The sequence below is a fragment of the Rousettus aegyptiacus genome, unplaced genomic scaffold (assembly GCF_014176215.1).
Source record: "Rousettus aegyptiacus isolate mRouAeg1 unplaced genomic scaffold, mRouAeg1.p scaffold_m13_p_9, whole genome shotgun sequence".
NCBI classification, from domain to species: Eukaryota; Metazoa; Chordata; class Mammalia; order Chiroptera; family Pteropodidae; genus Rousettus; species Rousettus aegyptiacus.
In genome coordinates this window covers 10,573,336-10,599,023 of record NW_023416312.1, presented here as the reverse complement: position 1 = coordinate 10,599,023, position 25,688 = coordinate 10,573,336, and the positions used below count along the sequence as shown (strand labels likewise).

The 25,688-nt window shown below is 40.2% G+C and overlaps 5 pseudogenes; 1 reads left to right on the top strand and 4 right to left on the bottom strand.

Annotated features, from left to right (window-relative positions):
• Positions 1-1,211: 1,211 nt before the first annotated feature.
• Positions 1,212-1,330, bottom strand: LOC118607895 (annotated as a pseudogene).
• Positions 1,331-4,620: 3,290 nt separating this feature from the next.
• Positions 4,621-5,593, bottom strand: LOC118607864 (annotated as a pseudogene).
• Positions 5,594-10,776: 5,183 nt separating this feature from the next.
• Positions 10,777-10,895, bottom strand: LOC118608490 (annotated as a pseudogene).
• A 6,210-nt stretch (positions 10,896-17,105) lies between these two features.
• On the top strand, positions 17,106-17,220 carry LOC118607971 (annotated as a pseudogene).
• Positions 17,221-25,129: 7,909 nt separating this feature from the next.
• On the bottom strand, positions 25,130-25,248 carry LOC118608172 (annotated as a pseudogene).
• Positions 25,249-25,688: the final 440 nt, after the last annotated feature.

Here is a 25,688-nt window from a genome sequence, read left to right as displayed (position 1 = left end):
TTTGGTTCTTGAATACCAATGGGAGATGCATAATGAAGTAGGCTCTGTCCCCTGCCAGTGGAGGCATGCTTGTGCTTGTGTGTGTTCGTTCTCTGTACGTAGGCCTTGTATTCACCTTTGTGGCCTCTGAATGCACAGTTCATTGAACTCCATATTCCCAGTGTTGGCGGGAACAGCAAGAGACTCTTTTGACTTGTCAGCCAGCCAGGAAAGATGATGGGGGAACAGTATGTAAAACAGAATTGAGACTTTCCAAATTTTAGTCAGATTTGGAAATTGAAGTCATCTTTGTATTCTTATAGCATCAATTTAATTCTTCATTGTTGACCTTCCAGAATTGATAGTGATTGGTAAAATAGCAGTTCACAAATAGAACATGTACAAGCTAATGTTAAATGCCTTTGATAGATTCAACATGGCAGGAACAGTGTCAGCATTGTTACTAGATTAATGAGCAAATTTCCCTAGAATAATCCCATTAGTGACCCAGAAGTCTTTTATTTCCTTTTATGCTGACTTTTGTGTTACTATACCAATCATTTCAATATATTAAAGCTGTACCTAAATTATATTATTATAAATATGCTATTATTATTTCAGGCCTTTCTCATTGGCTTGGATTCCTACATCACTTCCAGAAAGTAGAGGTTCCATGAATTTCCTCATTCTTGAGGTTGCATAATCTAGAGAAGATGAAGAAATAGCCCATACCAAAGCATGTTCTGGGAATCATTAATTAAAAGGTATTTGACTGCCTCCTGACTATAAGGTATCACTTCCCCCTTTTAACCCTTTATTTGATATTGAATTGTTGCCTTAAAACCTCTTAACTCCTTCAAGTAGGATGTTGGAGTGCGGGAAAGGTGGCCACAGAGTCAGCTCCTAGTGATACCTGGCCCATATTTAGGACAGTAGGGGACTCAGTTGCCCTTTATACTATGATCTTTTTCTTTTGTGGTTGGTTGTATCCAGTGCTGCCTTCTTTTTATATTTAACACTTTTTTGCATGCATTCCATGAGTCTCAAACTGTAGGGAACATAACATTTGCATATTATAATATCTTGCATTTCTCTAACTCTTCATCTTTTTATTTATGTATGTATGTATGTACATATGTATGTATGTATGTATTTAGCGTGGCAGCCCTTGGTTGACCTCACAGATTGCAAGGACCTTGTCAGGTTACAGTCCCTCATTTTTTTAGTTTTTACACCTACAGCACCTGGTCTTCCTAGGTGATCTCCCATCCAAGTACTCACCAGGCCTGACTCTGCTTAGCTTCTGAGATCAGACACGATCTGGCTTGTTCAGGGTGGCATGGCCGTAGTTTATCCTTTTTAAAGTGCTATTTTATATCTTTCTTTCCTTGGCTTGTTCCTGACTTCAGTGTGCTTGTATTGTTTTTCTCTGTCCTGAGGCAATGCTCTCTACTTAACATTTGCACTTCTTATTGTTTCTTATGAACATTTCTCCTTATAATAAAACTATGAGCCTCAACCCAATTTGTCTATAACTTAATCAGCATAGTTATACATGAACAACCTTAGGGACTATGGAGGGAACGTTCTCTACAATGCAGAGTGATTTCAGTACCTCTTAAGAGACAAAGACAAATGTGATTTTTGGTCTGTTCTGTGATAAGGTTGTAATTGGAGTCCAAAGAAAGATTACTTTGTCAAAAATTAGGATTTAAAAGCAGTTTTTATAGAAATATCTAATTACCGTTTTGTACACCTGAAATTAATACAGCGTATGTCAATTATAATTGATAAAAGTAAAAATATAAAAAACTGAAAGCAGTTGCTTCAGTGGGGAAAAGGACTAGGAGCACTAAAGAATATCTTTATCCATCTTATCACCTTTGTCACTCCTTGGGACAAAATCAAAACCATAGTAGTAGGTGGAAGAACCGGGGGCAGCTGAAGGACCACGTGCAGGGCAGTGGAGAATCGGGTGTGTAGGCCGCTTGGTCAGCAGTTTTGTCCACTTTAAGTGCCATGCTGGACCTCGGCCCAGTAGTGGCCCGTGTAATCAAAGCATTTCCCTAACGGATCAATGATATATCCAAATGGCCTAAAGAAAATTAGGGAAGGAAGTGACTCTTCTCCCTGTCTGCCTCCAATCTGTGATATAGTCTTCAGACAGTATTCGCAGAGTCAGTCTGTACACTCCCTCCTCTCAGATACATCTTGGAAGACTCCCTTCGGTGCCATCCTGTCTTGGGAATGGACAGGACAGATGGAAGAAAAAGTAAAAGACAAAGATGGAGAAAAATACAGGATTCAAAGACTGCTCCCCACACTCAAAAGTGAAGTCACAATGAGTCCTTCCAATGCTTAAATGACACAATACTGGGATTTTGTTAGTGACCCCAAATTTGAGTGTCGTTGGAGGAATGATTTTAAATGTTTTGTTTACTACGGGGAAAATAGCACCTTTTAGATATCAGTCTAATTATGTCCCATATGTCTTCTAAATTATGAGAAAATGGCCTTCAGGTAATGACAGTGTCAGAATATGTACATTACTTTCTCCCGAAACCCCAGGAAGACGAGAGGGAGGGGATTTCGAAGATGGCTTTAGCATACAAGGAAAGGCTGGCGAGAGGAAGACATGAGAGCCCTCTGTGTTTTGCAGCAGACTTAGTGAAACTCTTTGACTTTTGAAACCCTATGCCCAGTTAACACTGACAAATAACAATAACAAACATTTAAAAACAAATTCTAAGAGAAGCAAGGAAGTTAATATTAAAAGTCCCTTTTACTTTGAGCACTCCGCAACAGCCACTGAGCAGATCGGACTCACTTGTTCTGGATAAGTCGAAACTGAAGAATACAGAAATGCAAGAGAAAACTCCACTGCCATCAAAAGAAATGACCGAACATGAGAAGCAAGCAGGCAAATCGTAATGAGGCACTCACCGCCAGTATGCCGAGTACATTCCACAAGGATTGCCTTCTTATTTCACTTCTTTTAGCTGTTTAGCTTTGTAAGATGCAAAGAGGTTGGATCAAGTTTAAATGATTGTCCTGCCCCCTTTTCTCATCCAAGTACTGACAACAAAAGCTGCACTTGCCTCTCCCGCCCGCCTGTCAGGCTGGCAGTGAAGGTGAAGAACTTGCATGTTGGCGAAGGCAGGAGCTAGAGTAAAAATCAAGCTGGTCCGAGGTGTCCTGCAGGCTGTAAAATGCAGTTTAATTAGAGTGCCATTTTTTTTTGTTCAAATGATTTTAATTATTAGAACGCACCATTTTTTAAAAATATGCAAATAAAAAGTTTTAAAACCTGGGAAAAAATTAAAAAATAAAAATCTCTTTTACCTTGTAAACTTTAGTTCTATATGTCAAACGGGGCCCTTCCTATAATGCAATATGATACATTTCTCCCTATTTTTAAAAGTTTTAGAAGGTTATGGTATATCTTTGTATCTGTGGCATTTGGAGGTCATACCTCTGATTCATTTTCTGAATGCTTCATCAGGAAGTCAACCCTCACTCACAACTTTGCTAGAGAGGGAGGCCGTGATCTGTTTCGGGGTATGTGCCCTGGGATTAGAAGTCTGGCTATTTCCGGGAAGAAAAGCAGACTTGCTTAGTGCATTGTTAGTCTTGCAGAGGCCCTTCAGACCTGGAAGTGGCCATAACCGGAAGTGGCCATGGTGCTCCCAGGGCCTTCCCTGCTTCATGCTCCCTGCTTGCTTCTGTTGGTGAGGAAATATGTGTCCTTTCCGTACCTTCCCTCAAGCTTATCATGTGGCACTGTTTTCCACTCCTCACTTGGTGTTTCTGGCTCTTTGTGCTCCCGTTGACCTAAAGATGCTTAACATTACTAATAGATTTCTTTGAATGATTGTTGTTTTCCCCCTGGGACACTTCTGTTCTTGTTACTCATTTCTAGGCAGGATGTGAGATTTAGGAAAAGCTTGCACCCTTGAAAAACCTTTTTACCTTGTTTGTACTCCTGTCAGATTCACCATCACTCTAACGTTTCTGAAGAATTGAATTTCCAGACATGAAAACGTTTTCTCTCTGGACTCTTGGATCACTTTCTAGGTTTCGTATGGCCTCATATATGTTCTATCCTTGTTAGTCCACACCTAGTATCTAGTAGACTATAATCTCCCGAGGCCAGGGAGGTATTGTCTTAGTGTACCCACAGTGCTGACCTAATGCACCAATGTATAGATTGCAAAATGTGTGCCAAGTGAATTCTTTAAAGTGCAAAATTACATTACAGTTTGGTTCAGTCGCGCCTTTGAGGATACTCTTAGGCATTGGATTCGTTCGATTGCCACCAACCTGAGAGCCTGTGTCCCTGTGTTTCTGACTTTCAAATCTAAAAACAGAGGAGGTAGGGCTCTGACTTCCCCCACTTAGATTTATTAAGTTTATGGTATAGATATACTGTTATGGTGGGCAGGGGTGAGAAATACAGTTTACAATTTAGATGTGAAGACAAAGCAAATGTACCTAGGCAGTGGTTTTCCTTTTTTTGTGCATATATACTTTTTTTGATGACTATTTTATTCATGCTATTTCCAGGAAGGGATGTCAGAGCTGGACCAGTCTTCACTTTCGGAGGCTTTTCAGTTGGCTACGTGGGTGCTGTTGTTGGCCTGCTTATGGGCCCTCGATGGCAAGAAGGTCTTGCTTGGGGGCCAGGCTCTGTGGTACCAACAAGAGCTGGTCACTTCTCTTGATATAGGCAAAGAACTTGGCCTGGTGCCTGTTGCTATTCTTTTGCGTGACCCAGTCAACCCAAAGGCACTGGCCCAGAGAGATGTAGCAGGGGATCCTGGAGTAGCATGTGATCTTGCGCTTGCAGCCCATCTGGTACCTGCTGTTCAGGCTCTTCTGGGTGGTGCTCAGGGTGTCCCGGGGCACGGCGAAGTCACAGAGGGTGATATACATCTTGCCATTCCCCTCGGCCTTTCCTGCAATGAGATATTGTTTTTTCCCTCCAGAGTCCAGAGAGGCCCCGCATGTGGCAGAGGAGGGGACCGTGTAGATAAACTCTGTGTCCTTGTCAGGTCCTTTGAACATCTTTATTTGCTTGATCTCATCCAAATCCTCTTGATGGGGTTCCTGTAGATGTCATTCCCAGAGTCCAATTCCTAACTGACCACTTTGGTCCTAATCGCTACATCTGCGTTGCAAAATGCCTGTTGCTGGTTCCTGCACCGGGGAGTAGCTACTGGCATCAGCCCACGGAGCAGCGTCCCCAGCAGCAAGAGGCCTGCAGCTCACGCTCGGCCTCTTGGACAGCTGTGCCCATGGCGGCCGAGAGGCGGGGTGGTTCCCTCTGGGTGGGCTAGGGCACGTGGTCTAGCTGCACTCCCGAGCGCCCTCCTCACCCAGCTGGCACTCACCCACACAGACTTTCTTGAATCTGTGTCTGGGAGCGGAGCAGGGGACCTATGCTAACTTTTTTAGAGAAGGAAGGAGAGTAATCCAAGGAAACAGACCTGATAAAACAGGGAACATTGGCTTTGGATGGATGATTTTACTTGTACTGAGTTAGAACCTAACTCATGCTCTCTTTGTGTGATCACTGGAACACCTTCTGTCCCCAGCAAGTCCGGCAAGAGTGAGCCCAGGGTCAGGCTTTTGGAGCCCCCTTGATGTATTCCTCTAGCTCATTCCTTAAATTAATTGCATATGGACAAGATTTAATGTCTTATTCCCAGTATGAATAGGAATTTAAAGGCCTGGCTAAAAGTACTGGTTGAGATCCTGCAGGTCCTGCTTTAATGAATAGATACGTTTAAATTAAAATTAATATCTGTTTGCATAATAAGATATGCCACTGTCCTTAAACATCTCTTTGTAGTTTACACATGCCACCATATAATATTTACTGTTGTAATACACTTGTTTTTTTATTTATAGATAGCATAAGCTTCAACCCACTGGAATGACGAATTCAGAATATCACTAGACATCGAATTTGAACATTTCCTAAGTCATCTTCAAATTAGAACTTGAGTGAGTGCCGTGGCCTCTGCAGAAGAGAGTTAACATAGCAGGTTGCAAAGATTGTGCAAACGGTGTGATTTACAGCAAACACCTGATTTCTTCCTGGGAATCCAGATTTTGGGTAGTTGCTACACAGGGGACGCCTGTGTGACCAGCCCCCAATAAACGCTGGGGTGCTCAGTCTCTAATGGGCTTTCTTGCACAGAAGCATTGTATACGTGGCTGCATTTTTTCTACTGGGGAACAGCACATGCTCAGTGTGTCCCCTCCTAAGCCAGAAGGGAGAGAGCCTTTGAAGCCTATGCATGGGTTTCTCCAGACTCCACCTGTGTCTTTTCCCCCTTCTGGTCTTGTCATGTACCCTTTGCTGTAATAAACCTAAGCCATGATTACAACTATATGCCAAGTCCTATGAAACATTTTAGCAAATTGCCGAATGTGTGGGTAATGTCGGTGACCCCCTGGAAACAGCATAGTGAGATGGTTTTTGTTTTATTTATGTTGTGCCATCTTTCTTCTTGGCTTTAGAGGAAAAACAAGTACAAGGATGGTTATATTTACGTTAAATATTTCCAGGTCACAAGACATTAAAAAACAGTTTTTATTTGTCTTCCTCAAGCAAAAAGAAAGTAGTTTTTGAAAGCCACAGAAAACTCTAAGCTCCCTTGTTTAGACCAAATTAGTGATTGGATTTTTTTTTTCTGATTCTCACAATAGAGTCTTTCTTCCTTCCCTCACGCTATGGAGGCAAGCTGTTTGGGCTGGTTTATAAGTAAATAGGTCATAAACTGCACTCCATTCAAAAGTGACATACTTGTGAAAGCATTTATTTGTCCTACAGAGAGAGCACTGGCTCATTTCAGATATTGTTCTCAGCCTAGATCAGAATGCTAAAGAGCACACATTGCACATTTTGTTTTAAACACAATAGTCTGATTGTTTGTTTCTTTTTGATGGTGCCATAAATATTTCCCTGGGAAAGCACTACCAAATAGGTAAGACTTTTAGAAGACTGTGTGGGATCAGAAAACTAAATACAAGAGCTAAAACTAGAACTCTCAGAAGACAACATAGGAGTAGATCGTGACCTTGGATTGGACAATGGTTTCTTAGATACAGCACCGAAAGCACAAGCAACAGAATAGAGAAGTTAGACTACCTCAGAATTTTAAAACTTTTGTGCTATAAACAATACTATCAAGAAAGTTAAAAGACAACCCATTGAGTACAGGAAATATTTACAAGTCATATCTGATAAGAGACTATATTCAGATATATAAAGAACTTACAACTCAACAATAAAAAGACGAATAAGCCAATTAAAACTGGGCAAAGGATCTGAACAGACCTTTTTTCCAAGGAAGATATACGAGTGGCCAATAAACACATGAAAAAGATGTTCAACATGATGAGTCATTCGAGCAATACAAATGAAAAGCACAATGAGACACCACTTCACATCTACTAAGATGACTATAGTAAAAAAGCTAGACAATAACAAATGTTGATGTGGGTGTGGAGAAAACAGTCCATCAGTTCCTCAAATTTGTTAAGCATAGAATTATGATATAACCCAGAAATTCCACTCCTAGGTGTATACCCAAGAGAAATGAAAACATGATCTACATTAAAACTTGTACACAAGTGTCCATTGCATCATTATGTAACAACCAAACAGAAGAGACAACTAAATGTCCATCAATAGATGAATAGATAAGCAAAATGTATTCTCATACAGTGAACTATTATTCAACCATAAGAAGGAATGAAGTACTGATACTTGCTAAAGTGATAACACTTGAAAACATTATGCTAAGTGAAAGAAGCCAGTCACATATTATATTGTAAGACCACATACATTTATTTGAAGTGTCCGGGATAGGCAAATCCACACAGACAGAAAGTAGGTTAGTGGGTTGCTTAGGACTTTGGCAGGTGGGAGTGGAGTAGAGTGTATCGATCAGGGTTCAAGTGGAGAAATAGAATAAATAGAAGATATATATTGAGAGGTTTTCCTAGGAATTGGCTTTGGCGATTGTTAACTAGGCAAGTCCAAAATCTATAGGGCAGGCTGTCAGGAAGAGCAGGCTGGGACTCTCCAGCATGAGCTGAAGCTGTCCACAACTAGGATTTCTTCAGGGAAACTTCAGTTCTGATCTTAGGCCTTTCAACATTGAATCAGGCCCACTTACATTAAAGTCAACTGATTATGAACTTTAATCACATCTCAAAGTAACCTTCACAGCTGTACCTGGATTAGAGTTTGAGCACCGGGAATTATAGTCTAGGCAAGTTGACACAAAGAACTGACCATCACCAGTCAGGGCATGGAGGGTGAGTGACCACTAATGCGTTTCTTTTTGGGGTGATGAAAATATTCTAAAATTGTGATGATTGCACAACTCTGAATATATGGAAAACTATTGAATTGTATACTTTAAAAGGGTGAATTATATGGTTTGTGAATTATGTCTCAATAAAGATGTTTTTTTAAAAGACTATTTGCAAGCCCACGTTCATAACAGCATTATTCACATTAGCCAGGAGGTAGAAGCAACCCAAATGTCCATCGAGGGGTGAATAGATAAACAAAATGTGATATATCTATACAATGGAGTATTACTCAGCCTTAAAAAGGAAGGAAATCCAAAACAAAAATTAAAAAAAGAAGTTCTGTCACATACTACAATATGGATGAACCTTGAGGACATTATGCTAAGTGAAATAAGCCAGTCACAGCGAATCCACTGATATGAGGTATCTAATTAGTAAAATTCATAGAAACAAAGAATGGTGATTGCCGGGATCTGGGAGAAGGGGAAATGGGGAGTTCTTGTTTAATGGGTAGTTTCACATTTGCACAATGAAAAAGTTCTGGAGGTCTGTTGCATAACAATGTAAACATACTTAATGCTATTGAACTGTATACTTGGAAATGGTTAAAATGATAAATTTTGTTATGTATTTTTTATTACAATTAAAAAATGGAAAAATAAAAGACTCTGTCCTGCATTGCCCTGTTATCAACTCTGCCCTGACCCCGTTTGGTCTCATATGGTGTTGTATATAGTCTCTGAAATGAGACAGGGAATTTCTCAAAATGTAATCAAAATGTACTTAGGAAGTTTAAGTGATATTGGTTCAATTGTTTTTCTTTGCTGTGGCGTATTTCATTTCATTAACCTATTTCTAAGAAGCTGATGATATTTAAAGATGGTCAGTTTGCAGGATTAACAATTAGAATTGTTTACATTTTTTCTAATTAAGACGACTGCTAAAAGCAACTAAAAATCTGGTCTTCAGTGATAGACATGTGGCTGCTTAACCCTTTTCTGAGTTCGATGGAGAGGAGGGGAGTCTTCTTCAGAGAAGTGATACAGAGCCCAGACCCATGGTACCTGCCTGACTATGTGTCCTATCATATTCTGAGACTGGCCCCAGTTTCAGGCTGAGTAGAGAAGAGCAGCTCACAGCTGAAATGCTGAACCAGGAAGTAGTCCCACTTTCTGGTTTACCCCTTTCCTGACTAAGATCTATTGCCACTTGTCGCGGTTGACAAGATTCATTCAGAAGGAGGGACAGCTGGAACTGGTGAGGCCAGGCAGGCTGGGGTCCTTGTTCCTTCTGCCAGGAATGCCCTTGCCTCAGCCCAGTGGTTCTCAATCAGGTGATTTGATCTCTCAGGTGACACTTGACAAGGTCTAGAGACATTTTTGATTGTCCCAACTTGGGAGGACGAGTGCTACTGGCATCTGGTGAGCAGAGGCCAGGGATGCTGCTGCCAAACTTCCAGTGCACAGGGCAGCCTCCCAACAGAGAATGATCCGACCCCAAATGACAGTCGTGCTGGGAGTGAGCCACCCTGTCCCGGACCTTTGCAAGTCTAGTTCCCTATCATCCAGGTCTTGACCTAAATTGATCTTTGGTTGGATGGGTTCTGATCACCCAACATAAAGTAGTTTTATTTCTTTGTTGTGCTATCACTATATTATATATTTTTTGTCCATATATCATCTTCCTTCTAGCTATCCTCCATGTAGACCATACTAACGACTAATATAAATTCCAAACTCTGCAAAGATTAGAGATTTTGTTCCTCCTCACTGTTGTATCTACCCTCAACTTCTTACATAGTCTTTGGGACCTAGTGAGATGCAATCAATATTCGTTTCATCGATGAGTAAAAAGAACTTAATTTGCTCTAATAATTCAACCTCTACCCATCCCTCCTCAGTTTCGGCCCTGCCATTGAAGTCACCAGTCCAGATACCCCACAGCTTGCCAGCTCCTCTTTCTCTCTCAGTCCTGAAACCCAGGCCCCTTCCTGCCTCCCCAGCTCCTCCTCATACCGTGATGGGAACAGGGGAGGAATAAAACTTCTAGGGCCTTCCCCTGGCCTGCAGGGCACAGGGGAAGTTTCTGGAGCATAGGCCATTAGAGGACTGGGAGAAAGGACTCATGGGAAATAAAAAAGCTAAATGAAGAGAGGGCAGGGTGGAGGAGTCCGAGAGTGCCTGGCCATTCGACATTTTTGAGTGAGAAAGGAGCTAACATTTAGTGAGTGTCTTTTAGGTGCAGGGCAAAATCATCTTATTTGATCCTTTTAATAATTCCGAGACGAGGACATTTAAGTCTGGCACAATCATGTATCTAAGGCCCACAGCTAGGAAGTTGTAGAGTTGAGATTTATGTATTTACTTACTTTTTGTTTGTTTGGTTTTTTAGGTGAGGCAACCCTTGGTTGACCTCACAGATTGCAAGGACCTTGTCAGCTTGCAATCCCTTATTTTTTATTTTTTATGCCAACAGCACCTGGTCTTCCTAGGTGGTCTCCCATCCAAGTACTCACCAGGCCTGACCCTGCTTAGCTTCTGAGATCAGACAGGATTGGGCTTGTTCAGGGTGGCATGGCCGTAGTCTAGAGTTGAGATTTAAATCAATGGTTGTGTTATTCCAAAGGCCAAATTTGTTAAATCCTTTGGGGAGACCAGATGAGTTTAGTCCTCAAAAGAGCTTCTAATGAGGAGAGGGCAGGCCCACAAATTAGCATATGGAACTTGTAGCAGGTATGACCTCTTCATCATCTTGGAGTTGCAAGTGTCACTTTCCTGTAATCTATTTGCTCAAACACCCCCATACCCAAATTAGTAGACAGTCCAGTATTCTCATATATTCTCTCTCTCTCTCTCTCTCTGTGCCCCCCACCAAATTGTACTCAAGAACCTCAGCGGAATACAAGGTCCGAATTGGTCGGTCCTAAATGAAGGACACACATGTGATCATTACCACCTAGTCACTACTGAAATTAGTCATTGAGAGGGCTGGAGTGGTGGTCCAAGGTTACCACTTTTTATACTGCTAGAGCTGATTATACTCATAGATTCAGCCATTGTCCCAAAGAGGGTCCTCATTGCCAAGGTAGTTTCAGCTTCAGGCATGTACTGCCAAACCTGCTATGATCAGGTACAGTCCCAGCAATATTTCTCATTCTACATGTTCTTGTAGATTCTGGCCACCCTGGCCACCAAAAGGTGGGGACTGATTCTCCTCTCTGAATATGGGCTGACATTAGTGACTTCGTCCTATCGAATTGGATGCAGCAGAAGCAGCACTGCGTGACTTCCGAGGTTGAGTCATAAAAGGTAACATGGCTTGCATCTGGTTGTCTCGCTGTGCTCGCCCCCAGAATCCAGATACCATGCTGTGAGGAAGCCCAGGTCACATGGAAAGGCCACATGTAAGTGTTCCACTGACAGTGCTAGCTACTATCTAGCAGACAGCCGGCATCAACTGCCACATGTGACTGAGCCAGCCTTCAAGTCTTCCAGTTGAGAAAGGAGTAGCAACACTCTGTCTCTGCTGTGCCATGACAAAATTGACGACTCACGGAATCCATGAACATAATAGGTAGTTATTTTTATGTCTCCAAGTTTTGAGATAATTTGTTTTGCAGCCATCGCAACTGGAATACCTACTCCCCTCCCCTTCCCCCCATGAGAGTTTTAACCCTGCTATTGAGGTCACCAGTCCAGATATCCCCATCTTCATTGATTTTGAAGGCCCAGTCAAAGGTCAACCTTTGTGAAATCATTCTGTTGCCTCCTAGAGAAAAGTCATCTGTTTTGCCTCTTTTGACCTAATGTTCATCATATTGTATTAAAGCTACTTTTGTCTGCCTCCCAGGTCAACTGTGAGCTTTTAGAAGATGGGCCCACATGGTATCCTCTCTCTTCACTGGTACCTGATATGTGCAAAGCTAATAGCTCCTTATGTCTACACTGCATAAACCGTAGACTCAAAATTCAAACCCCTTGTACAGTGTCAGATACCTTCAGTATCTTTACTCATATAGATATATGTACATAGGTGTGTATGTATGTATTTTCTCTTTAAAAACAATTCCTGTATACATCCACACGATGAAACATCATTCAGTCTTAAAAACCAATGAAACTCTGACGCATGCTACAGCATGGATGAACCTTAAAGACATTATGTTAATTGAAAGAAACCAGACACAAAAGGACAAATACCATATGATTCCACTTATATGAGATGCCTAGAGTAGTCAAGTTCATAGAGACAGAAAGTAGAAGGGTAGTTGCCAGGAGCTGAGGGAGTGGGCATGGCGAATTTTTTTAATAGGGAGAGACTTTCAGTTCAGGAAGATAAAAAGTTTTGTGGATGGATAATGGTGATGATTGCATAACAATATGAATGTATTTAATTACACAGAATTGTGTGCTTAAAATGGTTAATTGAAAAATAGATTTCTGTATAACCTGTTATATCTGAATATCAGACTTTGGACTTCCCAGGATGCCTGATCCCGTGGCTTGAAGGAAAGAATGCTGAACCAGGAGCTAGAAGGCCTGGATTCTTGTCTCAGGTGTGTGCCTCGCTGTCTGTGTAACCTGGGCAAGTTGTTTCACAGCCATATTTCACTCTATCTGTTACAAATGCATTCTGAATTATACAATCTGTGTGTCCTCCTACCCTTCTCTCCAGTTTAAGACTGTTAGAGTCCCTCCTTATCTGCCATTTCTCTTTCTGTGCTTTCAGTTATACGCAGTCGATCACAGTTCAAAAATACTAAATGAAAAAAGTTTTAAATCGCACACCATTCTGAGCCTCATGATGAAATTTCATACCATCTGCTCTGTCCAGCCCGGGACGTGAATCATCCCTTTGTCCAGTGTGTCCATGCTGCGTATGCCCCCGCCCATTTGTCACTTAGTAGCCATCTCGGGTATCAGACTGACTGTCGTGATATCAGTGCTTGTGTTTAAGTAACCCTTACTTTACAAAAATTATGGAATATAACCCTCAGAACGCAGTGTTAACATCAGCTGTATGATCACCAAAGGGTTACAACCTTTGCAGCAACATTTTAATAAGTTAAAAAGACAATGACCGTTGATTACAATGTTCTTCCAAAAGGTTTTGGCAAAAAAAACACAAAACCTTGACCTTTTGAGAATCCTTTTCCATCCATATCATCTGTTCCTGACACCCAGCCATCAACATTGTTATGGCTTGATGATCAAGGATCATCAGATAATCCTCCTTCTGATGTATCATCAGAAGGTCATTAGTAGCCTGATGGCTATGTTACAATGTCTACGCCATTCACCTCACTTCATCTCATATCATGTAGGCATTGTATCATTTCACTTCACAAGAAGGGTTAGTACAGTATAATAAAATACTTTGAGAGAGAGACCATAACTTTTATTGCAGTCTATTGTTAAAATTGTTCTATTTTATTGTTAATCTCTTTACCTAATTTATAAATTAAACTTTATCATAGGTCTGCATATATAATAGGGTTCAGTACTACCCATAATTTCTGTCATCTACTGGGGGTCTTGGAACATTTCCCCCACAGACAAGGTGGGACTACTGTATTAGCCATTTGTTCTCTTACTCTGAATCAGTTTCATCAGATTGCAAAGGGGTGCTGGATAATTTTGCTATACAGAGAAGGCAGGCCTAGAAGAAGTCAGGAGTGAGGGAAGCAGATAGGCCAAAGGGAGTCTTTGCTAAGCACAGCGGCACTGTGCTGGCTTCTAGGAGCAGGGGAGAGGAGTCAGGAGCCAGGAAATTGCCAGTCAAGTTAAACTACATTTGCAGTTATCCAGGAATATATCATGAGCACAGTCTTAGCCAGGATGCCTTATGAAGTAGAGGATGGGGAGAGAGGGTATAGGTTGAGACCTCTCACATAACTCTGTACTTTTTGAGACCAGAACTGTATCATTTAGATTTGGGTTCAGCTGTAATAGAGGCCCTAAAACTAGTGGCTAGAAGGACAGAAGTTTATTTCTCAAATAAGTTTAGAAGAGAGCAGTCGAAGGCTGGTACGACAACACCATAGTCATAAGAGACCCAGACTCTCTCCAGCTTTCCACTCTGCCATCCCTAGGATATGGTTCTCATCCTTATGGTGTCAAATGGCTGCTGGAGCTCCAGTCATCACATCGTACTTCTGAGAAGCAGAATAGGCTTCCCAAAACTTCCACCCATTACTTCAACTTACTTATTGAAGTAATCTAACTTACCTAGCTGTGGTGGAATCTGACAAATATAATCTTTTAGTCTAGAAACAATATGCTAAGTGAAACACTGAGAGAGAATCGGAGAGTAGATATTTGGTAGGCAGCTTGAAAGACAATAGTGGGTATGGTCACTAGGAAATCCAGTTCATTCCACCGCACATGCCCATAGCATTTGTTGAGCAGTCCTAATATAACAACCACTTTTACTTGAAAACTTCCAGCTCCTTTTGATGTGCTGTGTATGAAGATACCCAATTTGTTTGTCCTGTTCATTCAGCAAACCTTTACTGAATGCCAGTCAGTGGCAAGCATAGCACTGAAGATGAAAAGATGAGTAGGACACAGCTTTTGAGCCTTCCCTCACTTTATCACCACTGCTCCTGCTGCATGGATTTGTGCCACTTATCGCGACACTGCACACCCATGTTCTGAAAACAGCTGTGACCCCCTGCAGAACGGGAAATCTCAGTCCTATCTTGTGGGGGGAAGAGAGGAGGTCATGGAATTTTAGGCAACGCCGAGAACCCAGAAAAAAAGGAATGCAGTGTGAATATCTATTGTTTCAAACTGAAGAGAGCTATTTCCCTGAAAGAGAAAACGTGAGATTTCGTACTAAGAATAGAGCAAGAGAAACATCGGCCCAGTGCCTTCAGCTGAGAAATGAATTTCATCAGAGTCACAGTTATTGTCTATTGTCCCCATTGGTGTTTCTGGTTGGGCTGAGATCCGATTTCCACTTCAGTTCTCACAGTTGGCACTATTACTTCCCTTTGTGTAACTTTTGGGAAAAAATTCACTATGAATCACATTTTGTTTTTAGTTCCCACCAAAGAGAGACTTTTTTCTCCAGTTATTTTTTTTTCTTTTCATTTATTTAATTATTTTTAATTTTTCAGTTACAGTTGACATTCAGTCTTATTTTATATTAGTTTCAGGTGAACAGCACAGTGGTTAGACATGTATATAATTTATAAAGTGATCCCCCTGATTAGTCTAGTTATTATAATATTGTTGACTATATTCCCTATGCTGTACTTTACATCCCTGTGACTGTTTTATAACTACCAATCTCTACTACTTAATCCCTTCCCCTTCCTCACCCAGTCTCCCAAGCCCCCTCCTATCTGGTAACCATCAGTTTGTTCTCTGTATCTATGAACCTATTTCTGTTTTGTTTGTTCATTTATTTTATTCTTTAGATTCCACATATAAGTGAAATCATATGGTGTTTGGAGAAACTTTTTTTTTTTTTTACTACAGTGAGAACAGATCCAGACTTAGATCAAAATACTTACATCACAATGGAATTTCTTTTAGGAGTAAGGTCAGGTCCTCTGCCATTCATTGTTTCCCCGAGTCTGCAATCGCAGGACTGTTCCCATCCTAATTTAGAATGGAGTGCACCTGCTATCTAAACCCTTTGACTTCCTTTAGCTCACACTTCCTTAGTTTTTTGTTTTTCTTTTTTTATGGTATTTACAAACCTAAGATTTATTACTGGATGCTTCCCAGTCAAAGGAACACGCAAAACTCTCAAACTTCAAGGGAACAAATACCTAATTTCCTGATTCCCAGGCTTTCTTGTTCCTACAGGCGAAGTCTGGATCTTCAGCCTTCCCAGAGGGTCCATGAGTGGTCAAATAGTCTTGCAAAATTTTCTTTCTTTAAGTGTCCCAGATTATGTTTCTGATGTTTGAAGCCAAGATTGTTTTTTGGTAAAAAATACATAACATGAAATTTACAAACTTAACCATTTTTAAGTGTATAGTTCAGTAATATTAAATATATTCACATTGATGTGAAAAAGATCTCCAGAACTTTTTCACCTTGCAAAACTAAAACTCTACACCCCTTAAATGACCACTCCATATTTCCCCCTCCCCTAGGCCCTGGAAACCACTATCCTATTTTCTGTTTCTATGAAGTGGACTACTTTATATACCTCATATAAATGAAATCATATAGTGTCTATCTTTTGTGACTGGCTTATTTCACTTAGCATAATATCCTCAAAGTTCATCCACATATGTAGCATATGATAGGATTTCCTTCCTTTTCAAGGCTGAATAATATTCCATTGTATGTATATACCACATTTTGTTTAGCCATTCACCTATCGATGGACATTTGAGTTGCTTTTACATCTTGGCTGTTATGAATAATGCTGCAGTGACCATTGGGAACATAGATAATTCTTTGAGACTCTGCTTTTGTTTCTTTTGGATAAATATCCAGAAATGGGATGGCTGGATCATGTGTTGGTTCTACTTTTAACTTTTTGAGGAACCTTCACACTCTTTTCCTCTTTCAGTTTTAATGCAGAAATATATAATCTTAATTTCTGCAGATTCAGACATGTATATCAGGGAAACACCAATGTTTTTGGCTAACAATGAGAAAAAAAAGGTTGAAGCAGAATTTGTATCTACTATTTTTGGCCTCTTCTCATTAAACCTCATTTTCCTTTACTCGAATGAGTTCTCAAAGATGAAGAGGAGTTAGAAATCACTTTTTTTTCTCTCCTCGCTCTCTTTAATTGTTAAGCAGGTGAGTTAAAACCAGATAGAAACCATCTATGGCCATGCCTGATCCCATCTGATCCCCTCTGATCTCGGAAGCTAAGCAGGGTCGGGCCTGGTTAGTACTTGGGTAGGAGACCACCTAGGAAGACCAGGTGCTGTAGGTGTAAAAAATAAATAAAAGATAAAATAAAAAATTAAGGAGTGTAAGCTGACAAGGTCCTTGCAATCTGTGAGGTCAACCAAGGGCTGCCTTGCCTAAAAAATAAATATCTAGATAGATAGATAGATAGATAGATAGATAGATAGATAGATAGATAAAGTAAAACCAGACAGAAACCAAAACTCTAGTATGTGCATCGTTACATACACATTTTAATGGCTAAAGTTACATGTGCTGTGTTGCACCTTTATACTAGGTGATTCTGATTGTTGTATGCACACCCACAGAAGATTCTATCTCTTAAACAATCTAATTTTGAACATTTTTTCTGTCCTAGTGGGACCCGGGCATCTGTATTTTTATAAAGCGCCCCAAGGCTGGGAACCACTGTGCCAAAGAGAAAGAGCAGATTACTACTGCTTTCCCCCCAGCAGCATGATTTATAAATTTTTATATTAAATTTTTTGGGCGACATTGGTTAGTAACATCATATAAGTCTCGAGTATACGATTCTATAATACATCATCTGTGTATTGAATTGTGTGTTCACCGCCCAAAGTGTAGTCTCCCTCTGTCACCATGTGTGTGATCCCCTTTACCCTCTTCACCCAAGCCTCTTCCTCTCCAGTAACCACCATAGTGTTGTCTGTGTCTATGAGTCTTTTTGCTTGTTTGTTTGTTGCTTTCAGTTTTATATCCCACATATGAGTGAAATCGTGGTTCTTGTACTTTTCCGTCTGACTTATTTCACTCGGCATTTTTTTTTAAAAAATAGCAGACTTTCATTTCAAAATGAAAGCGCATTCATCTGGGACATTTATGGTCTGATAAATATAAGAGCAAGTGTCCCTCAAAGATTATTCTCTCTATAAGAAGGAACAGATGGGTAAGTGTATGTACTGTGAACTGGTATGCCTCAAAATTAATTTCTATTAGAAGTCATTTTTCTATCTCATGAATATTTGATCTAACTTTGGCTTATGTGTTATTTCTCAGATTTGTGTGGCACTTGACACTTTTCAGAGAGCTCTAGGTCTCACTTGGGGTGTCCACTGTGGAGGGTTCCCACACATTTTGCTTCTTGTGATTCTAGTGAGTATTGAATGCTTGTGACTCACTCTCACCGGAATGTTTCCCCTTTTAATTCTTTTTCACAGTTGGCCTGCTGGACTCCTTCAACCTTTGATGTTAACGGGCTAACTTTGTGGTTCATTTCCTGTTATTTGCAACTTCAGAATTAAACACATAAATGAAGTCAAAGCAAGTGAAAAGCTCAGGTCAGCTAACTTGTTAAGGGTCATAACTGTGATTCTGGAAGGTCCTATTGCAACAACTGGCTTGTCCTCCATCCATTCCCCTAAATGAAGGCCTCTCCTGCGGAGGCAGTTACCAAGGTTGGCCAAAGTCTCTCAGAAAATGTGTTATCTATGTGAGCGGTTAGTTTTTTCTATGCTGAATCACATATTTTGTTGCTTGGGAAATATATTTTATGAAACTGAAGTGGATAATTTGTTCCAGTATATGTATGCAGTGTGTAAGGCCTTGTCTTTAAACGCCCTCTACCCCTGAGATACTGGGAATAATAATATGATATAATTTGTTTGTCTTTATTTTGGCAGGAGGAGGTGAGGAGGAGGCATTCTGGGCAGTTCCTTTTCTTATGCAGAATTTCGAGTCAGTGGTACTTGCCTTCATCACAGTTTATAACTCAGTTAAAAATTCCAAGGTCATAAATTTGAATATCCACCTCATAAGTTAGCTGTGCAGATTAAAGGAGATAACGTAAGTTATGCACAGTAAATGCTTCTTAAGTAGCCACCTAGTGTGATTACTAATTAGAAACACATTCTGATTTTAGTATACTTTCTGTCACAAGAAAAAGATTGAATTTGACAAGTCTTACCTGTGACCCTACTACATGCTAGGCTCATGCTGTACATGATGGAAGGCAGAAAAAAAAGACCATTTAGGAACTAGGTGGGGAGAAGAGCTATCTGTATATGACAGAGTCTATATTATGAGGCAGTCTATAAGTAGGGGCTACGGTTTGAGCTCTAGTGGGGGTCCTGGTCCCCATGGGCTGGAATGGAGCTTGAGCTGGGAGTTCAAGGATGAAGAATGAGTAGAAATCCAGGAAGGAGAAATATCTTGAACTACTGTGGTGTTACCTCAATGTTCAGCTCTGATTTCTACAGGCTTTGGCTGCACTTTGTAGCAGGTAATCCTTGCAGACAAAGAATTGACCAGCCGAGGGTCCCGGGCTACCACCTCCAGCCTGTGAACTCTCTGCACCCAGCCCTGAGCCAGCTCCTGCGGCAGGAATTATGAGTGATAATCTTACCAGGACATCAGCACCAAGTAGGTGGAAGGGGAATTTTGCAAATGAGCAAAAAAAAAAAAAAAAGGGGGGGGAATGGGGAGCGGGCTGGACAGAGACTGTAGCCACTACAGGTCATAGTCTTTGGAATTCTGATTTTCTGCTTTCCAGACAGAAAACTCAAAATCTGGACTATTCCATTAAAAAACCAGAAACCTAACAACCCTGTATGTAGTTCCCCGGCACTGTCTACAGGCCGCTATGTTAAGGTCATTGTCATACTGACCCCTATACAGTACGGACACTTCAGAAAATGTTCAATATGTTGCTTGCCTCTCCGCCCGGCCACGCCCAAATTTTCTCTATGATTTTCTTACAACCCCCTTCCCAATTCCTCTTTCCCCCTTCCATGCTTGCAAATCATGTGATTCTATTTTTAAATGTTTTCTTTTTGTCCTCATCATCCTTATCCTTTAGACTTTTTACCATATCCTCTTTTGGACTTTTTCGAAAATAAAACACTAATAATGAAAACTTTCCTAAAAGTTGTTAGGATGTTATATGCAGCGTGTACTGGGAAAATTGGGTCGGTTACCCCTGGAACCACCCCAGACTTCACTCTGAGAGTGGAGGGTATAGATCGTAATGATGATGTGACTCTTTTTCAAAAATAAAGAATTTAGGCATGATTCCAACAGCATGAACCAGAACAGCTTCAAAAATAGATCTTCCGTGTAAGTATTCATATTAAAAGATAATTTTTTTCAGTAAGAACAAATAATCTTCTAAACCTTTAAATAATCCTGAAAATGTATTTCATATACTATGCCTCAAATTTACATAAGTGTGTTTTATATTTCTCTTTGTTTATTTTTAGTACTCAAATAGTAAAGGCGAACAAAGGTTTATCTAAGTTCTAAAGATACTGTCGTTTCCCTAACAGGAAGTGAAACTACCAATGTTCCACAAAGCAGACAAAGTACCTAATTTGATGCTGATTCACCAGAAGAAAACAGTCTGAAGCATAATCAACTAAACATCTGAGTGTAAATGTTCTTAAAATTATGTTGTCTTAAAAAATCAAATTGCTTTATAGACAGAGTCATGTAATGGTACGATCCACAATTTAAAATATATTTTAAGAATTTATGACTTCTGTGCTGATTAGAAAACACAAGTCACAAGCATTTAACATTATGGGTTAGGGTAGTTGGGGTTGGACGGGGAAGAAGTCACTGTAAAATTTTAAGAACAAAGCAATGTCAGGCCATATATATTCCTTTTTTATTTCAAGAGTCTGCATTTTTTTGGTGAACTGTTTATATTTTTGCTTTAACCCAGCTGGAAAGTTACATAGCTTTACACAGTGTCGAAGTTTGTTTTGTTTTGTTTAAGTAATTACTTTGTTGGCTGATTGTTTAGTTTACCTTAAAACCTTCCAAATTACTTTTTAAATTATAGCTTGTAAATCTTGCAATATATGCTTTATCAGTTTCCTCACTTTACACCCATGACTTCCTCGATGAGAGTAACTGGAAAGCAAAATACTAAAATTTACAGCTTCCTTTACCACTGAGGGTTGCCATGTGACACCTCCTAGCCAATGGAGTCTAGGTAGAAGTGCTTGGAGATGGCTTTCTTCAGAATTAAAAAAAAAAAGAGGCCAAGCTGTATGAGGACAGTCTGTGTATTTTATTTTCTGCCTTCCACCTTTTTCTATGTAGAATTAAGGCCATTGGGTGAACGGGAACAACAAAGAGATAGCTTTGGACTCGAAGCTAGCTGAACTTTTTCATAAATGGAGCTTTCCGACAATGATTTGAACTACCACATAGGTAGGAATTTCCCCATCCCCAAATGTGTTCAAGCAGATGCTGACTGGTGCCCACCCAGGAAGACTGGAAGTGGGGGTCCTGCATTCATGTAGGGATTGTACATGTTTCATTCAAATATTTTTGCTCAAATATGCCCTAAAAGAATTTTGAACAACTGTGTACCCCCTTGCACATTTTATTTTGGCTTCTAAATTTTTTAATTTTTAAATTTTCCTTTAATTTCAAACTGATATATTTGTGAAATCGTAGTATAAAAAGCTGCAAAGAATGTGATTTCTAGAGTACTGTGTACATTAGGCACATACTTTAAATCTGTTCTATTGCTTCAAAATCTTGGCACAGCTCATTTAGCTCATTCAGTTAATGGAAAGTGACTGATCTATAACCTAAAGGCAAAGCCAGTCCTCTGTATCAAGTCAGTCAGCCAAATCAAACTTTTAAAGAATCGTGCACGATGTTAGCTCTCTCCTTGCTCGCCAAACAAGGGTGGACCTAAAACTGACATGATTCTTGCCCTCATGGCACTTGTGCTCTAACGGGAGAGACAAATCTTAAAGTGTTTCACAAATAAACAGTAAATCACAACTGGGAAGAATACAATAAAGAAGGTGTTAGTGGAATGTATAATAGGAGGTGGATGGGTAGTCTGGGAGGGCTTTCCTGAGGAAGTGACATTTAAGCCAAGAGCCGAAAGAAGGAAAATGAAATTTTTCAAAGAAAATCTGACTTCATTTTTCAATTCAAATAAATGTGAAATATTATATCGCTTCTACTTTTAAAGCTCAGGTGAAGCAGTTTGTAACCTGGATAAAGTAAGTTGCCATTTCTATCTATATCTAGATAGATAGATAGATGATAGATAGATGGATAGATAGATATAGAAATGGCAACTTATCTATCTAATCTAGATAGATAGATAGATAGATAGATAGATAGATAGATAGATCAATAGATTTCATTTTACCAAAGCCCTCTTTTTTCAGGTCTTGAGAGAGAAAAATCTAGTCTGGGATAGAACTTTTATGTATGATGTAATTTACAGTCTCTTCTGGGAGATAATCAACAATCCTGATAAAATACTTGAGCAATCTCTTTGTGAAAAGTATGTTTACTTCCCAGCTGACTGACTGCTGACACTCCTTAACCAGTAGTTCCTTTATTATACCACTTGTATCTCTATCAAAAGAGGATCTTTGAATTGGCTCCCTCAGGAGCCTCTTTCTTAGTGGAGTTCGAAATAAAGCCTTGGTTTTTGCTCCTTAGCAATCTGAGAAGCTGGTCAAGGGGAGCAGAATATGTCACCCCAAAATATGCTTGTTTGGCATAAGGCTTATCTTGAGCTGGTTATTTTTACGAAACAGCAGATACAGGAGCTCTAAAAACACAGTAGACATTACCCTTTTGTAAGAGACATTTCTATTTATAAGAGAAATCTCCTTATGCAAGGACGTCTCCGCCTCTGTAGCAGGAAGAGATAGATGACTCTAAATCTCTAGAAACTCTTATCAGTGGAGAAGGCAAAGACTTCAATCTGCATAACAACCTTACCCTTGTTTACTGTGCTCTTGGTGTTCGCCTCCCATTACTGGCTCCCCTCACTCCAGCATCTTTGTCTTTAGCTACAGATGGTATTTAAGGTGCTGGCTTGGGACATTTCAGGGAGTTACTTAGTTTTCCTGGGTCTCTCCCATGTACACCTTACTAAACTTCTGTTTGTTTTCCTCTTGTTCATCTGTCTTTAATTACAGGGGGTTATCACCCAAGAACCTAGAGGAGTAGAGGGAAAATTACTTCTCCTCCGGGATGCTGACTGTCTCTCTGGGAACTGCCCCTCAGGAGCTGTACATTCCTGAATTATTCTTTGGTTTGATACTCAGAGACTTTTACACTTTAAAAGTAGCACACTCTGGTACGATTCAGGGTGGACAAGGCATACATGTTTTTTTTTTTTTTAAGGCAAGTGGGAAAGAAGGATCATCATGAAAGGGGAAATGGACAAAGGGAACCGAGACTGACCTCTTCACCTCAGGAGCATTGTCAGGCAGATTATTTATCTCCAGAATGTATATCTGGAATTCAAGGTTTGGAAATCAAGTTCCTAAAACTCAGTCCCCTGGAATGTTCTCATATACCTCAAGTGGGAAATGTTTTGCAGTTTGAAGGCCTTAAGCTACATGACTCCTATATGCTTGGGGCAGAGGCTTATACAAATGACCATAGAGAGTGACTTATCAGAAGTCATGTCAAGAGGTTATTCTAAGGGATCTGGGATGGAGGCCCTTTGGGCAGCATCCTACATCTTTTTGAGTTTCCTCAAAGCCCACTCTTCTCAGTGGTGTTCCTTCAAGGACAGAGTGATTATTATTCAGTGGTTATTACTGCAGAAAGATCATGGAGTGCTTTAATCTGAAATTCAGACCGTGATAAAAAAGACACAAAAACTATTCTGAATTTGTCCCCTACGGGTTGGAGCCTTTGAAACCTAAGGGTTTGTTTTAAAAACTAAGCTTCAAATAATTGTCATTTGTACTAAAAGACTGTATATATTTCATGGGAAGACAGGAATGTTTTTTTTTTTAAAGATACTTTTGGTTTTACTTTATCACTTATAAATGTCAACTTAAAATTTTCACTTCCTTTCTTGATCTAAATCTCACTTCTCTTCTACAGGTCATTACCCAGAAATACCTAGGTTTTAACATGTTCACTTTGCTTTTCCCCACTGAGCTGTAATAAACTTAATGAAATTCAAACCTAGGACAATACACCGGAAAAATACTAACACAGTAACCTGGGTTGCAAAACTTGTTTAGCAAGTTTAAGCTGGAAGTTAATTAAAACCTGTTTGGAAACCTCTTAAAACACAAACTGGAATGTAACCCACACATACAACCACATAGATTTTTCCCTCAGGAGCTTTCTCTTCACCACTTCCTTGGATTTTGGTGGGAACATTTCCCTGGAGTTCCATCTGGTCTGGCCTGAGACCACCGTGTCTATGACTATGGAGGTCCATAACCATGGCATAACCCTTTTCCTCCTGTTAAGGAGAAAAAATTTTCCCTTTCCCTTATTAGTTCTTCTGACTAGTCAAATAATTGAGATGACATAAGACAGATTAACAGCAGACAATACTTGAATTTAATTACATATGTACATATAGGACTCCATAAGAATATGGTGCCCTAGGATAAATTTGGGCACGTAAGGCTTATGTGCCATCTTGAGCTAAGGAGAAGGGTGGGAGGTGGTGGTGGTGGTTTGGGACCTCAAAGGGCAGGAAGGCAAGTCACTTGGAGATGGAAAAGCAAATGTTTGGTAAACAAATGTTTGCTGGGCCATCTTAACAATGGGACACATGGACTTTGATCAAATGGTCCTTGCAGGGTTCCTCTCTATCACACCTAGTTCATATTACACTATCATTATTTAGGATGATAGCTCCCTTCCTGAAACAGGTCCTCTATCTATATTTGTTTAGGCAGTTAGAGAGATGTTCGAAGTTTCTTCCTGAGTCTGTTTCTTAAAAATAACCAGCTTAAAATAATCAACATCCAAAAGATGCATATTTTGGGGTGGCAAACTCTGCTCCTCTTCACTCTGATCCCTGGGGAGGAGCAATAGGACAGTGGGTAGGCAGCTTCTCTTTAGCAGTTTTTTTTGGGGGGGGGCGAGGCAACCCTTGGTTGACCTCTCGGACTGCAAGGACCTTGTCAGCTTACACTCCTTAATTTTTTATTTTATATTTTATTTATTTTTTACACCTACAGCACCTGGTCTTCCTAGGTGGTCTCCCATCCAAGTACTAACCAGGTCCAACCCTGCTTAGCTTCTGAGATCAGATGGGATTGGGCTTGTTCAGGGTGACATGGCTGTAGACTTTAACAGTTCTAATAAACACTGCTCCTTGAGCATTTCTGCTCCTCTGGGAAGTGGGGTGGTTGGGGACCGAGGGGTCGTAGGAATTTCCCCCAGTGTTTCGTGTTTTAAGTTTGCATGTTTTAAGGTACAGAGGAGTTGAGTGACATTGTTCTGGACAATAGAGCACAAAGAGAGGTCAAAGGCAGAATAGGAAAAGGTGGAAATGTTGCCTAATACTTGACTGGCCTGTCAGAGAATATTGAACTAGCTGAATACTCTGGGCCATTGGCTATATATTCTTTCAGAAGTTCCTCAGGGTTACCGCTATTATTTCTTTTATCCAGGCTTATTTCGAGTGATTGTCAGCTAACCCTGCCAGTGGATAAGCATCTGTGAGCTGTGCAGGAAACAAGGCCGGGTATAATTATAACATAATGCTTTAACAACATTGCACAAGAC